Source organism: Crocuta crocuta, unplaced genomic scaffold (assembly GCF_008692635.1).
Source record: "Crocuta crocuta isolate KB4526 unplaced genomic scaffold, BGI_CrCroc_1.0 scaffold310, whole genome shotgun sequence".
NCBI classification, from domain to species: domain Eukaryota; kingdom Metazoa; phylum Chordata; class Mammalia; order Carnivora; family Hyaenidae; genus Crocuta; species Crocuta crocuta.
Window position 1 is genome coordinate 138548 of NW_027532609.1, and position 14252 is coordinate 152799.

The following is a 14252-nucleotide window of genomic DNA, read 5'->3' on the forward strand; positions in this document are numbered from 1 at the left end:
TGAGTTTGCTTAATGAAAATCGTAAAATAAAACATAGTAAGCATTAGTAATAACATCCTTGTTAAGTGAACAAAATATATACATACATGAAGAGTGTATTAACAGAAAATTATTTTAATATTGGCCTTATATAAAGAATAATGAAATATTTGCAAAACATGTTATTTTTGTTTTATATATTTTACCCTACACAGCAAAAGAGGTTACAAGAATATAAGCTACTGTAAGGTGGAAAATATTAGCAGAATCCAATAAACTTCATTTAATGTTTGGTATTAATAAGAGGGTATGGAGCATTTTCATCTCATTAAAAGTTTATATAAACTGTCCTCAAGCAAAAAAGTCAAGACTGATAAATTCCTTAACTTTAATTTTAAACATAATGATCAGGAGTGCCTGGGTGGCTCAGTCAGTTAAGCACCAGGCTTTGGCTCAGGTCATGATCTCATGGGTCATTGGTGTGAGCCCCACATTGGGTTCTGTGCGGTCAACTCAATGCCTGAAGCCTGCTTTGGATTCTGTGTTTCCCATTCTTTCTGTCCTTCTCCCACTCATGCTCTGTCTCTCTCTCTCAAAAATAAACAAACATTTAAAAATTTTAATAATAAAAGATAAGCACAATGATTACAGTGAGGATAATTTTCTTAACATTTACACAGTAGTTTCAAGTCTAACAAAAATTCACCATAGACGGGTCAAAAAAAACATACTCTGTTGAAGGCCTTGTCATGATATTAGAATTACAGACAGGAGTGAAAAATAGCGACCTGAGTGACACCAGTAAAATAGTGGACTAGGACAATCTAGATTCTTGTTCCCCAACAAAACCAAAAAAGCAGCAATTATATGAACCAACACATTCAGAACTCTGGAAAACAATAAAAGATTACAGCAACCAAGACTGCCCAGTGAAGAAAAATCATCTTCAAAATGATAGGAAAATTTTGAGATGTTTTACTCGCCTTTGTCCCAGTGCAGTGGCAGTGTTATTACAAAGTGGCAGAGGCCTGGTTTCCATTTCCTACCCTCAAACCAGAAGAGGTAGAGTAGATTTTATTTGCAAATTATTGTGTATGTCTTAAGTGCTCACCTTTATTTTGCCATTAACTTGGAAATCAGGCAGGAAGAGTGCCAGGCATTAAAAAGCCACAAAGTGGCTACAGACTCAGACACGTGGGGTGAGCAATTATTCGTGGAGACAAAATAGGTCATATAAGGCCTAGAGAAGAAGGTAGGATGAGCGTTTTTGAAAACTACACATTCAGAAGTAGCTCTATGAGGGTGAGGTGGGTTTTAAAATACCATATGTATGCCCAGGCAAAACACATGCTCAGAAAAGATCTAAGACCTTAAGTTTTCACCTCAGTCAGATCCCTAGGCTCAGAGCAAGCCTAGCTAAGTACTGCAGGAATGCTCTAGCATCCAGCTAATCTGCAAAGACAGAGAGCTGGCATTCAAGGAAATCTATCAAAACAGGTGAACGTGAAATAAACAGAACAGAGGTGTGATCACACAGGACAAGGTCTTTATAAAAATACTTTGGAAAATTCTCAAACAGACAACAGCTTGCAGCAATAAAAGAAAGAAAGGAAGAAAGAAAGAAAGAAGAAAGAAAGAAAGAAAGAAAGAAAGAAAGAAAGAAAGAAAGAAAGAAAGAAAGAAAAGAAAGAAAGAAAGAAAAAAGAAAGAAAGAAAGAAAAGAAAAGAAAAGAAAAAAGAAAAGAAAAGAAAAAAGAAAAGAAGAACCTGGTTAGCCTTGGTGACAGGAAAATCCTATATCTAAAATTACCATAATAGTGAAATGCCCAATTTTCAAAAACAGAAAATAACAAGTCATACAAAGAAAAAGAGAAAATAGGTCTAGTTAGAGGAACAGAAACTGGCTCTGAGGAAGCACACACTTTGAACTTACTAGACAGACTTAAATATACTCAAAGAAATACTGGAAATTAGGAAAATGGATAAAATGAGAACACAAACAAAGAAATTAAAAGAGTATCAAAGAAATTCTGGAGCAAAAGTTACAATAAAAATTTTTACTGGAGGGTGAATTTCAGTAACAGATTTGAACAGGCAAAGCTCACTGAACTCCAATAGAGAGGCCCACCAAGACACATTAGAATTGGCCTATCCAAAGCAAAAGACAGAATATTGAAAACAGGAAAGAAAAGTGATCCTCAATAAAGTTATCAGAGTTCTCATCAGAAACATTGGAGACCAAAAGGTAGTGGAGTTTGATATATACAAATTGCTAAAAGAAAAAAAAAAAACTGTCCACCGAAACAATCTGACAAGTCTCCTTCAGAAATGAAGAAGAAACTAAAATGTTACCAAACAAAAACAAAAGGAGACAGATTCAACAACACCTGCCCTGAAAGAAGTGCTAAACTTCAGGTTGAATGAGAAGGGACAGTGGACAGGAACTCAAAGCCATATGAAGAAATAAGATTTCTAATTAAAGTATACATGGGCAAGTATAAAAGCTAGTATTATAATTATGATTTATAGCTCTACATTTTAGAGACTTAAAATAGTTCCTGGTTTATGTTTTCAGATGCACAATACTTACAGATGTAATTTTATGACATTAATAACTGAAAGGAGGTGACGACAGGGTTATAGATAGGAACAGAGTTTTTATACACTTAAGCTGCTGTAAACTTAAATTAGAGTGTTATTAATTTAGGATATTAAAGGAATCCCTAAGGTAACCACAAAGAAGTAGCTATACAATTATACACAAGGAAATGAGAAAATGTTTTACTACAAAAAAATTCAACTAAACACAAAAGAGACATCGAAAATGAGCAAAAAGCTATAAGGCATATAAACAAATAGCATGACATTAGTCTCTCAATAATTACTTTAAATGTAAATGGATTAAATTCCATAAAAAAACAGAGATTAGTGAAATGGATTTAAAAACATGATCTAATTATATGCTGTCTACAAGAGACTGACTTCAGATTTAAAACACAAATGGGGTAAAAATAAAAGAATGGATGAAGATAATCCATGCAAATAGTCACCAAAGGGAGTAGTGTTAGACATATTATTATCAGACAAAAAAGACCTTAAATCCAAAAAGCTTACAAGAGACAATGAAGGACATTATCTACTGATAAAAGGTTTAAAATACATCAAAATTAAACAGTTATAAACATTTATGCATCTAAGAACAAACTCTCAAAATCGAAACACGATATAAAAAAATGTATGTGATGCAACAAAAGCAAAGCTAAAGAAATCCATAACTGTAAATGCTTACCTTGAATATGTAAATATATATGAAATATACATTTTAAGAGGAATTAGAAAAAATGAACGTAAAACCAGTGGAAGATTAAAGCTGTAATAAGCAAAATAGTTTTTCAAAAAGACTTTGAGTGGAAAAACCTTAACTAGAGCATGATAAAAAGGTTTCAACTGCTAAAAGCATATATAAAAGTAGGAGTATTAGTAATTATTCTACAGGAAAAAAAGAATGATCAGAGTACTACTATGAGCAGCTATACCACTTATAAATTGGATAGTCCAGATGAAATGAATATATCCCTAAAAACACAAGGAATTAATCATGAACAAATAAAATCTGCATGGACCTATAACTGGGACAGTGAATCAGTATTCAAAAACCTCCCAACAAAGAAAAGCTCTGCAACTAATGGCTTCACTGAAGAATTCTACCAATCATTTAAACAAGAAATAATACCAGTCCTCAAACTTTTCCAAAAAAGTCAAGAGAAACTTTAACTCATTCTATAAGGCCAGTATTACCTTGGCACTAAAGCCAAACTACAAAAGAAGGGGGGAGAAAAGCTATAGGTTAATATCCCTGATGAACATTAATGCAAAAATCCTAAACAAAACATCACATTAGAAGTTCTCTATACTTTGAACAAGTGGATTTATTCCTGCAATTCAAGGATAGTTCAACATGTGAAAATGAATTAATATACTATATTGAAAGAATGAAGAGGGAAAAACCCATATAATGACATCAACTCATACAGAAAAAGCATCTGACAAAATTTGACAGGATTTTTAATGTTTTTAAAGGTTTTTAAAAAATATTTTGAGAAAGAGAGAGGGAGGGACAGCGTGTACAAGGGGAAGGGTAGAGAGAGGGTGAGAGAGAATCCCAAGCAGGCTCTGCATACAGAGCCTGATGTGGAGCTTGATCTCACAAACTGGGATCATAACCTGAGTCAAAATCAAGAGTTGGATGCTTAACTGAACAATCCAGGCAATCCTCAACAGTTTTTTTTTTGGTGAAAACACTCAACACCCTGGGAATAGAAGAAAAACTACTTCAACATAATAAAGTCCACATATGAAGATCTCACAGATAACATATTCAATGTACAAAGACTGAAAGAAAGCTTTTCCTCTAAGATCAGAAACAAGACAAGTATGTCAGCTTTTGCTACTTCTGTTCAATGTGCTGTTGGAATTTTAAGGCAGAGCAACTAAAGACATTGAACTTGGGAAGGAATGAAATTATCTTTGTTCACAAAGGAATGAAATTAACTTTGTGTGTGACCTTATATGCAGGAAACACTATTAGAATTAATTAACTCATCAAAGTTGAAGGATATAAAACCAAAACACAGTCAGTTGCCTTTGTAAACACTAACAATGAATAATCAAATTTAAGATCATCTCCTTTACAATAGCATTAAAAACAATAAAATATTTGGTAGTTAATTAAGGATACAGAGAAAAAAAAATTAAGGATACAGAAACCACAAAACACTGCAGAAAGTAACAATAATAAATGGAAAGCTATCCCACATTCATGGATTGGAGGAAAGAAGTCAATACTACCCAAAATGATCTACAGGTTCAATGTAATCCATTTCAAAATCTTAAAAATATTTTTTAAAGAAACAAAAAAATACACCCTAAAATTCAATGGAATGTCTAGGGACTCAAATAGCCAAACACTTGATAAAAGATCTAAGTTGGAAGGTTTATACTTCCTGATTTCAAAATTAACTACAAAACTAGAGTAATCAAAACAGTGTAGTATGATATAAAAACAGACATATAGACCAATGGAATACACTAAATAATCCAGAAATAAATACTCACATAGACAGTTAAGTGATTTTGAGAGAATGTGCCAAAACCACTTAATGGGAAAAAGACAGTTTTTTTCCCCCAGCAAATGGTTTTGGGAAAACTGCATATCCATATACAAAAGAATGAAGTTAGACACCTAATACCATATACAAAAATTAACTCAAAATGGATCTAACAGACTTATGGAAAGATGGTGGAATAGGAGGATCCTAAGGTCACTTTGTCCCATTCACACCATACCAGTACACTCAACTCAGGAAAACTGCACAGAGACTGCTACAACAGACTTCACAGTTAATCACAGATAGGAGGTCACATTGAAAAGAGTGGATATTGTCAAGAACCAAACTCCCAGTGAGACCACACACAGAAAGGAAATGACAAACGTGGAGAAGGCAGAGGAGCAGGCCCCACACAAGGCAACCAAGGCACAGGGTACTTGCACTAGGAGGATGGGTCCAAAATATTTGTCTTTGAAAACGAGTTGGGCTTAACATCACATGTTTTCACAATTAGCAAGGCTTATACTTTCAAAATTAGCAGTTTTAGCTCCAAGAGAGCCTGAGAACAATAGAAGCAGTCCATGCCCTTAAAGAGACAGCAAAGCAAGCAACCAACCTCCACAAGATACAACACAGAAGCAGCACTTTGCAAAACCTGGGGTATACATGAAAGAGATTTATTTACTAATCTCAGAACATATGCTGGAGGGGTACAGAACTTCAGGAGACTTCTACAAGCAAAAAAGAGCTAGGAGGCAGGATCTCTCCCCACCAACCTCAGCCTAGATAGGTGGACACTTGCAGGAACCAGTTAGAACACTGTCCACTTACCTTACTAACACATGCCCTGTTATGTTCTCCTGTGGGTCCACCCCATACAACCCATCCCATTCAGCAGGCATTCCTCCCACAGCAAAATCCAGCAAGCAGACCCAGCAGAGACTAGTGTCACTCCATAGTGACACCTGCCCTGGAGGAGGAAAGATAACCACACACAGCAGGTGCTCTGCAGCTCCAGCAGACAGATTGGTGACAGGATCTGGTCTTAACTCCAGTCCCACCCACCAACAAAAACCTCTCAGGGGGCAGCACAAGGAGAGAGTCATAAAGTTTGGTGCAACTACAGCTCCAGCAGACAGGCTAAGGTCAGGTGTATGGTCTCATGATGGACACCACCCAACTACAAAGGAACAGTGGCCTCAGACTGGCCCATTAATAGCACAAGGACCAAACCCTGCCCACAACAGTCAAAGTAGGCCACTGCAGCTGACTTGACTGAATGCAAATGTGGTTCAGCTACAACATTAGGGTTCACACAAACTACATAGCAGACACCCCTGAAATGCTTGGTTCTAGGGAACAATGAATATTGCACTACAGGGCACCACAGTACCTCTTCTTCATAAGGCCACTACTTTAAAGATCAGGAGCTTTAGCTGACTTTCCTAACACAGAGAAACACAGAGAGGTACAAAAAATTAAGAACAAAAGGAGTATTGGCCTTGAGAAAAGAATGGAGGACATCAGTGAGACCCTTAACAAAGATTTGAAAAAAAAGAACCAATCAGAGATGAAAAACACAGTAAATGAATTAAAAATACACCAGATGGAATAAATAGTAGGCTATGGGAAGCAAAAGAACAAATCAGGTACCTAGAGGTGAGAGGAATGGAAAGTAGTCAAGCTGTGCATGTGAGAGGAAAATAATTATGCAGAGTAAGAACAGACTTAGGGAACTCAGCGACACCATCAAGCATAATAACATTTGCATTATAGAGATCCCATAAGGAGAAGAGAGAAAGGGGCAGAAAATGTATTTGAAGAAATAATTGAAAACTTCCAAATCTAGAGAATGAAACAGAAATCCAGATCCAAGAGAGCCCCTCAACAACTTTAACCCAAGGAGGTCCACACCAAGTCACAAGTAATTAAAATGGAAAAAATTAATGAAATAGAGAAAAAATTTAGAAGTAGCAAAGATAGGGGCGCCTGGGTGGCTTAGTCGGTTAAGCGTCCGACTTTCGCTTAGGTCATGATCTCGCGGTTCATGGGTTCAAGCCCCGCGTCGGCTCTGTGCTGACTGCCAGCTCAGAGCCTGGAGCCTGTTTCAGAGTCTGTGACTCCCTCTCTCTCTGACCCTCCCCTGCTCACGCTGTCTCTCTCTCTCTCCTAGAAATAAATAAAACATTTAAAAAAATTGAAAAAAAAAGTAGCAAAGATAAAAGAAAGCAGATAAATGAAGGGAAAACCCATAAGGCTATTAAGCTGATTTTAATTAAGCTGATTTTAATTTTAATTTTAAACTTTCCAGGCCAGAAGGGAGTATAGCATGACATATTCAATGTGCTGAAAGGAAAACAATCTGCAACCAAGGATACTCTATACAGCAAGGCTATCATTCAGAATTAAAGGAGAGATAAAGAGTTTCCCAGGCAAACAAAAGAGAAAAGAGTTCATGAACTCTAAACCAGCCCTACAAGAAATGTTAAAGGGCGGGGGTGGGGGGTGGGGGAGTGGGCACCTGGGTGGCTCAGTCGGTTAAACGTCTGACTTTGGCTCAGGTCATGATCTCACAGTTCTTCATGGGTTTGAGCCCTGCGTTGGGCTTTGTACTGACAGCCAGCTCAGAGCCTGGAGCCTGTTTCAGATTCTGTGTCTCTCTCTCCCTCTGACCCTGCCCTGCTCACGCTGTCTCTCTCTCTCTCTCAGAAATAAATAAAACATTAAAAAAGTAAAAAGAAAAAGAAATGTTAAAGGAGACTCCTTGAGTGGAAAGAAAAAGGTGTAAGAGTATCACAAGTAGAAAACACAAAAACAGTAGAAGTAAGTAGATCTGTAAAAATCAGTCAAGGAACTCATGAAATAAAAGGATATAAAGTATCATACCATAGACCTAAAACATGGAGGGCAGGGGGGAGGACTAAAGATTGGGTTCAAACCTAAGCAACCAGAAATTTAATGTAGAGGAATATATACAGAAAATGTTATGTACTAACCTAATGGTAACCATGAATCATAAAACAGTAATAGATATGTGAAAAATAAGGAGAAAGAAATTCAAGTATATCACTAAATAAAGCCAACTAATCATGAGAGAAGAGTGTGCAATAAATAAATATCTATCTATAATTATATGGAACGTAAAAGGAATAAAATGCTCCAATCAAAAGACATGGGGTGATGGGATAGGTAAAACAAGACCCATCTATATGCTGCCTACAAAAGACTCATTTCAGGAGCGGGTGGGTAGCTCAGTAGGTTAAGCCTCCAACTTTGGCTCAGGTCATGATCTTGGGGTTCATGGGTTTCAGCCCCGCGTCAGGCTCTGTGCTGACAGCTCAGAGCCTGGAACCTGCTTCAGATTCTGGGTCTCCCCCTCCCTCTACCCCTCCCGTGCTCATGCTCTGTCTCTCTCTGTCAATGATAAATAAATGTTAAAAATTAAAAAAAAAAAGGACTCATTTTGGACTAAGACACCTGCAGGTTTTTTTTCTTAAAAACATTTTTTTTTAATGTTTTATTTATTTCTGAGAGAGAGACAGCATGAGCAAGGGAGGGTCAAAGAGAGAGGGAGATACAGAATCTAAAACAGGCTCCAGGCTCTGAGCTAGCTGTCAGCAAACCCACAAACTGTGAGATCATGACCTGAGCAGAAGTCAGACCTGAGCCACCCAGGTGCCCTGACACCTGCAGGTTTAAAGTGAAGGTATAGAGAAGCATTTATCATGCAAATGGATGTGTAAAAAAAGCTGAGGTAGCAATACAAAATACAAATGACTTAAATAAAAAACTGTAACAAGAGACAAAAAAGGACATTCTTAAATCATAAAATGGAAAAATTCAACAAGCAGATATAAAAATTGTAAATATTTATGCACCCAACAGGGAAGTATCTAAATACATAAAGCATCTAATCACAAACATAGAGGAACTAATCAATAGTAATACAATAATAATAGAGGACTTTAACACCTGACTTACATTAATGGACAGATCAGCCAGAAAAGCCAAACAGTAAGGAAACAGTGGCTTTGTATGACACACTGGACCAGATGGATTTAACAGAAATATTCAGAACATTCCATCCTAAAGCAGCAGAAGGCATATTTTCTTCCAGTGTACGTGGAACATTCTCCACATAATAGGTCACAAAAGAAGTCTCAAAATTAAAAAATATTGAGGTCACACGATGTACCTTTTTTTTTTAATAGTTTATTGTGAAGTTGGTTTCCATACCTCAACATAATAAAGGACATCTATGGAAAACACACAAGTAACATCATACTCAATGCTGAAAAACTCAGAGCTTTTTCTCTAAGATCTCTAAGATCATGAACAATACAAGGACATCGATTCTCACTACTTTTATTCAACATATTACTGGATGTCCTAGACACAGCAGTCAGACTAGAAAAAGAAATCAAAGGCATCCAAATCAGCAAAAAAGAAGTAAAATTATCACTGTTTACTGATGGCATGATCCTTTATATGGAAAAATCCTAAAGCTCCACTAAAAAGCTACTAGAAATGATAAATAAATTCAGTAAAGACTAAGAAAAAGTTAATATGGGGCACCTGGGTGGTTCAGTTGGTTGAGCGTCTGACTTTGGCTCAGGTCATGATCTTATGGTTCGTGGGTTCGAGCCCCACATCGGGCACTGTGCTGACAGCCAGCTCAGAACCCGGAGGCTGCTTTGGATTCTCTGTCTCCCTCTCTCTCTGACCCTCTCCTGCTTGTGCTCTGTCTCTTTCTCTCAGAAATAAATTAAAAATTAAAGAAAAAAAGAAAAAGTTAATATATACTAATCTGTTTCATTTCTATACATTAATAATGAAGTGGCAGAAAGAGAAATTAAGAAAAGAATCCCATTTATATTTGCATTACAAATCATAACACCTAGGAATAAACTTCACCAACATGGTGAAAGACCTATACTTTGCAAAGTAGAAAACACTGATGAAACAAATTGAAGAGGACACAAACAAATGGAAAGATAATCTGTGTACATGGAATGGAAGAACAAACATTGATAAAATATCCATACAACCCAAAGCAGTCTATAGATTTAATGCAATCCCTATTGAAATACCAACAGTATTTTTCACAGAACTGGAAAATTCTAAAATTTACATGTAACCACAAAAGACTCTGAATAGCCAAAGCAGTCTTCAAAAAGAAGAACAAAGCTGGAGGTATCACAATTCCAGATTTCAAGATATAACTACAAAGCTGTAGTAATCAAAACAATACAGTACTGGTGGAAAATAAACACAGAGATAAATGGAACTAAATAGAGTGTAGAAATAAACCCACACTTACTAAAGTAAATTAATCTACAACAAAGGAGGTAAGAATATTGGACAGAGAAAAGATAATGTCTTCAACATATCGTGCTGGGGAAACTGGACAGCAACATGCAAAAAAAAAAAAAAAGAAAGAAAGAAAGAAAGAAACTGGATCACTTCATTACACCATACATAAAAATAAACTCAAAGTGATCTGAAGACCTAAATGTAAGACCTGAAGCTGTAAAACTCCTAAAAATAAATCAGGCAACAATGTTTTGGACATCAGGTATAGAAACGTTCACATATATATGAATCCTCAGGCAAGGGAAACAAAACCGAAAGGAAACTACTGGGACTATATCAAACTAAAAAGCTTTTGCACAGCAAAGGAAACCATCAGTAAAATGAAAAGGCAACCTACTGAATGGGAGATGATATTTACAAATGATGTATATCATAAGGGATTAATATCCAAAGTATATAAAGAGCTTATACAACTCAACACCAAGAAACCAACCTGATTAAAAAAGAGGGAGAAGAACTGAATAGACATTTTCCCAAAGAACACATATTGATGTCCAAAAGACAAATGAAAATATGGTGAATAGCACTCATCATCTGGGAAATGCAAATCAAAATTACTAGGAGAGATCACCTCACACCAGTCAGAAAAGCTAAAATCAAAAACACATGAAATAACAAATGTTGACAAGGATGTGAAGAAAAAGGAAACCTTAGGCACTACTGGAGAGAATGCAAATTGGTGCAGCCACTGTTAAAAATTCCTTAAAAAATTAAAAATAGAAGTACCCTGCGACCTAGTAATTCCACTACTAGGTATTTATGCCAGGAAATAAAAATGTTAATTTGAAAAGATACATGTACCCCTATGTTTACTGCAGCATTATTACAATAGTCAAGATAGAGGTGCAACCCAAGTGTCCATGGATAGATGAATGAATACAAAAAAGTGGTATATATAAAATGGAATACTATTACTTAGCTATAAAAACAAATGGAATCTTACCATCTGCAACAACATGGATGGACCAAGAGGGTATAATGCTAAATGAAATAAATCAGAGAAAGACAAATACCAAATGATTTCACTCACATGATTTAAAAAATGAGTGTGATTAAAATGATTTAAATGAGTGTGATTTAAATTTTTTTTAATGTTTTATTTATTTCTAAGAGAGAGAGAGACAGCGTGAGCAGGGGAGGGTCAGAGAGAGAGGGAGTCACAGACTCTGAAACCCACGAACCGCGAGATCATGACCTAAGCGAAAGTCGGACGCTTAACCGACTAAGCCACCCAGGCGCCCCTAAATGAGTGTGATTTAAAAAATAAGACCAATAAGGGTGCCTGGGTGGCTCAATCGGTTAAGCATCTGACTTCAACTCAGGTCATGACCTCACAGTCTGTGAGTTTGAGCCCCGCATCGGGCTCTGTGCTGACAGCTCAAAGCCTGTAGCCTGCTTCAGATTCTGTATCTCCCTCTCTTTCTGCTCTTTCCCTGCTCACACTCTGTCTGTCTCTCTCTCAAAAATAAATTAACATTAAAAACTTAAAAAAAAATGAGACCAAAAAACATAAGACTCTTAAATATGGAGAACTAACTGATGGTTGCCAGAAGAGAGGAGGGTGAGGAAATGGGTGAAACAGATAAAGGGGATAAAGAGTATACATATCTTGATGAGTACTGAGAAATATGTGGAATTTTTGAATCATTATACTATATACCTGAAACTAATATAACACTGTATGTTAATTATACTTGAATTTAAAAAATGGATCAAAGACCTAAATGCAAGACCTGTAACTACAAATCTCTTAGAAGAAAAATGAGGAAAAGCAATGGATTTGCAATGATTCCTTGGATATGATACCAATGTCAAAAGTTATCAATAGGATGAACAAGTTGGATTTCATCAAAATTTAAAACTTTTATGTAAAAAGGACACTCTTAACAGTGAAAAAGCAATCCATAGGAGAGGATAGCTGCAAATCATTTATTTGATGAGGAATTAATATACAGAATATAACAGAAAACTAAAATGCAACATCAAGACAACCCAGTTCAAAAGACTTGAATAAAAAGGTATTCAAAGAAGCTATATGGATAGCCAATAAGCATATGAAAAGATGCTCAACAATAATGGAAATGTAAATTAAACCATGAGATGGGCATTAAGAAGTGTACTTGTTTGTTTGTTTTATTGTTTGTTTGTTTTTTAAATTTTTGAGAGTCAGAGAGAGACAGCACGATCAGAGGAGGGTCAGAGAGAGAGGGAGACACAGAATCTGAAACAGCCTCCAGGCTCTGAGCTGTCAGCACAGAGCCCGACGCGGGGCTCGAACCCATGAACCGTGAGATCATGTCCTGAGCTGAAGTCGGATGCTTAACTGACTGAGCCACCCAGGTGTCCCTAAGGAGTGTACTTGTGATGAGCACTGAGTGTTGGATATAAGTGAGGAATCACTAAATTCTACACCTGAAACTAATATTACACTGTATGTTAACTAAGCAGAATTTAAAGAAAAACTTAAGAAAAATAAAATAGACTTGAACATTAAAAAAACTCCATGAGATACCAATTCACACATATTAGGATAACTATTAACAACAATAACAACAACAAAAGATAATTGGAAAGGATGTGGAGAAATTGGTTTAAAGAGGAAATAGTTCATAGATGGGAACATTGGGCCAGTGTTTGCTCCTCTGCCTCAACTATTTACTAGCTCAAGATTTTTGGTGTTCAGGACATCCATGGCTCCAAACTACTCTACAACTCTTTAATTGGATAATACCTGAAAGTCACTGTTACTTTCTTTATTTCATGATAACTTTACAATTGGAAAAGGCTGTCTGAAGGAACTGTCTTGGCTTAATGAATTCTTTATATTGTCCCCACTAAGATGAAAACCTCACATTCTGCAAAATCATGCCCTAAAAATAAGCCTTATGAAGAGATTTGGAACTTTGTAACTTAAGTGGTAATAAAAACAATAATCCTAAGTATCTATGATTATCTACACTGAGAATTAGCTGTCAGTCTTTTGTAGCCTTAAAGTTGTGGGCTTGTGTTTCTTCCTTTCAGGTATAGGTTCTAGAAATCATTTCCTTCTAATAGAAACCAGTTCATTAATATTAAAAATATGATCCAGAGGTAGCCCTTTATTTTATTTTTAATGTTTTATTTAATTTTGAGAGAGATATAGAGATAGCATGAGCCAGGGAGGATCAGAGAGAAAAGGAGACACAGAATCCGAAGACAGGCTACAGGCTCTGAGCTAGCTGTCAGCACAGAGCCCAACACGGGGCTCAAACTCACGAACCATGAGATCATGATCTGAGCTGAAGTTGGACGCTTAACCAACTGAGCCACCCAGGCACCCCCAGAGGCAGCCTCTTTAATAAATGCTCTTTTTGTTATCATCAGGTGTAAAGTCTTCTGTACTTGTAGCTCCCCCAGACAGCTTAGCATAGTGATAAATTAGGTGTTTTCTGAAGCCACTAAACCACTATTCTTTGCACTTTAAGGACTTTTCACCTCTTCCTTCTTACAGTCTTCATATATTGCTAAGAGTTAATCTTTTCAGTTGTGAGAAAGTTTGTCTCTGCTTTAACACATTAGCTAAATGTGTTCGAACTAGTGCAACTTCCACACAAGACTGGTATCATTTCCCAATTTACCAGCTGCATATGAACTAATAAAATACGTTATGGAAACACACATATCTTGCAGAAACGACTGTTTCATGGTATGACAACTTCAGTCTTTTTTAAGGAAGAAAGAAGGATTAAATCCTATGATCTCTTTTACCTTATGGTGTTTCATTTTCTGCCTTTATGACAAACAAGGAATGAT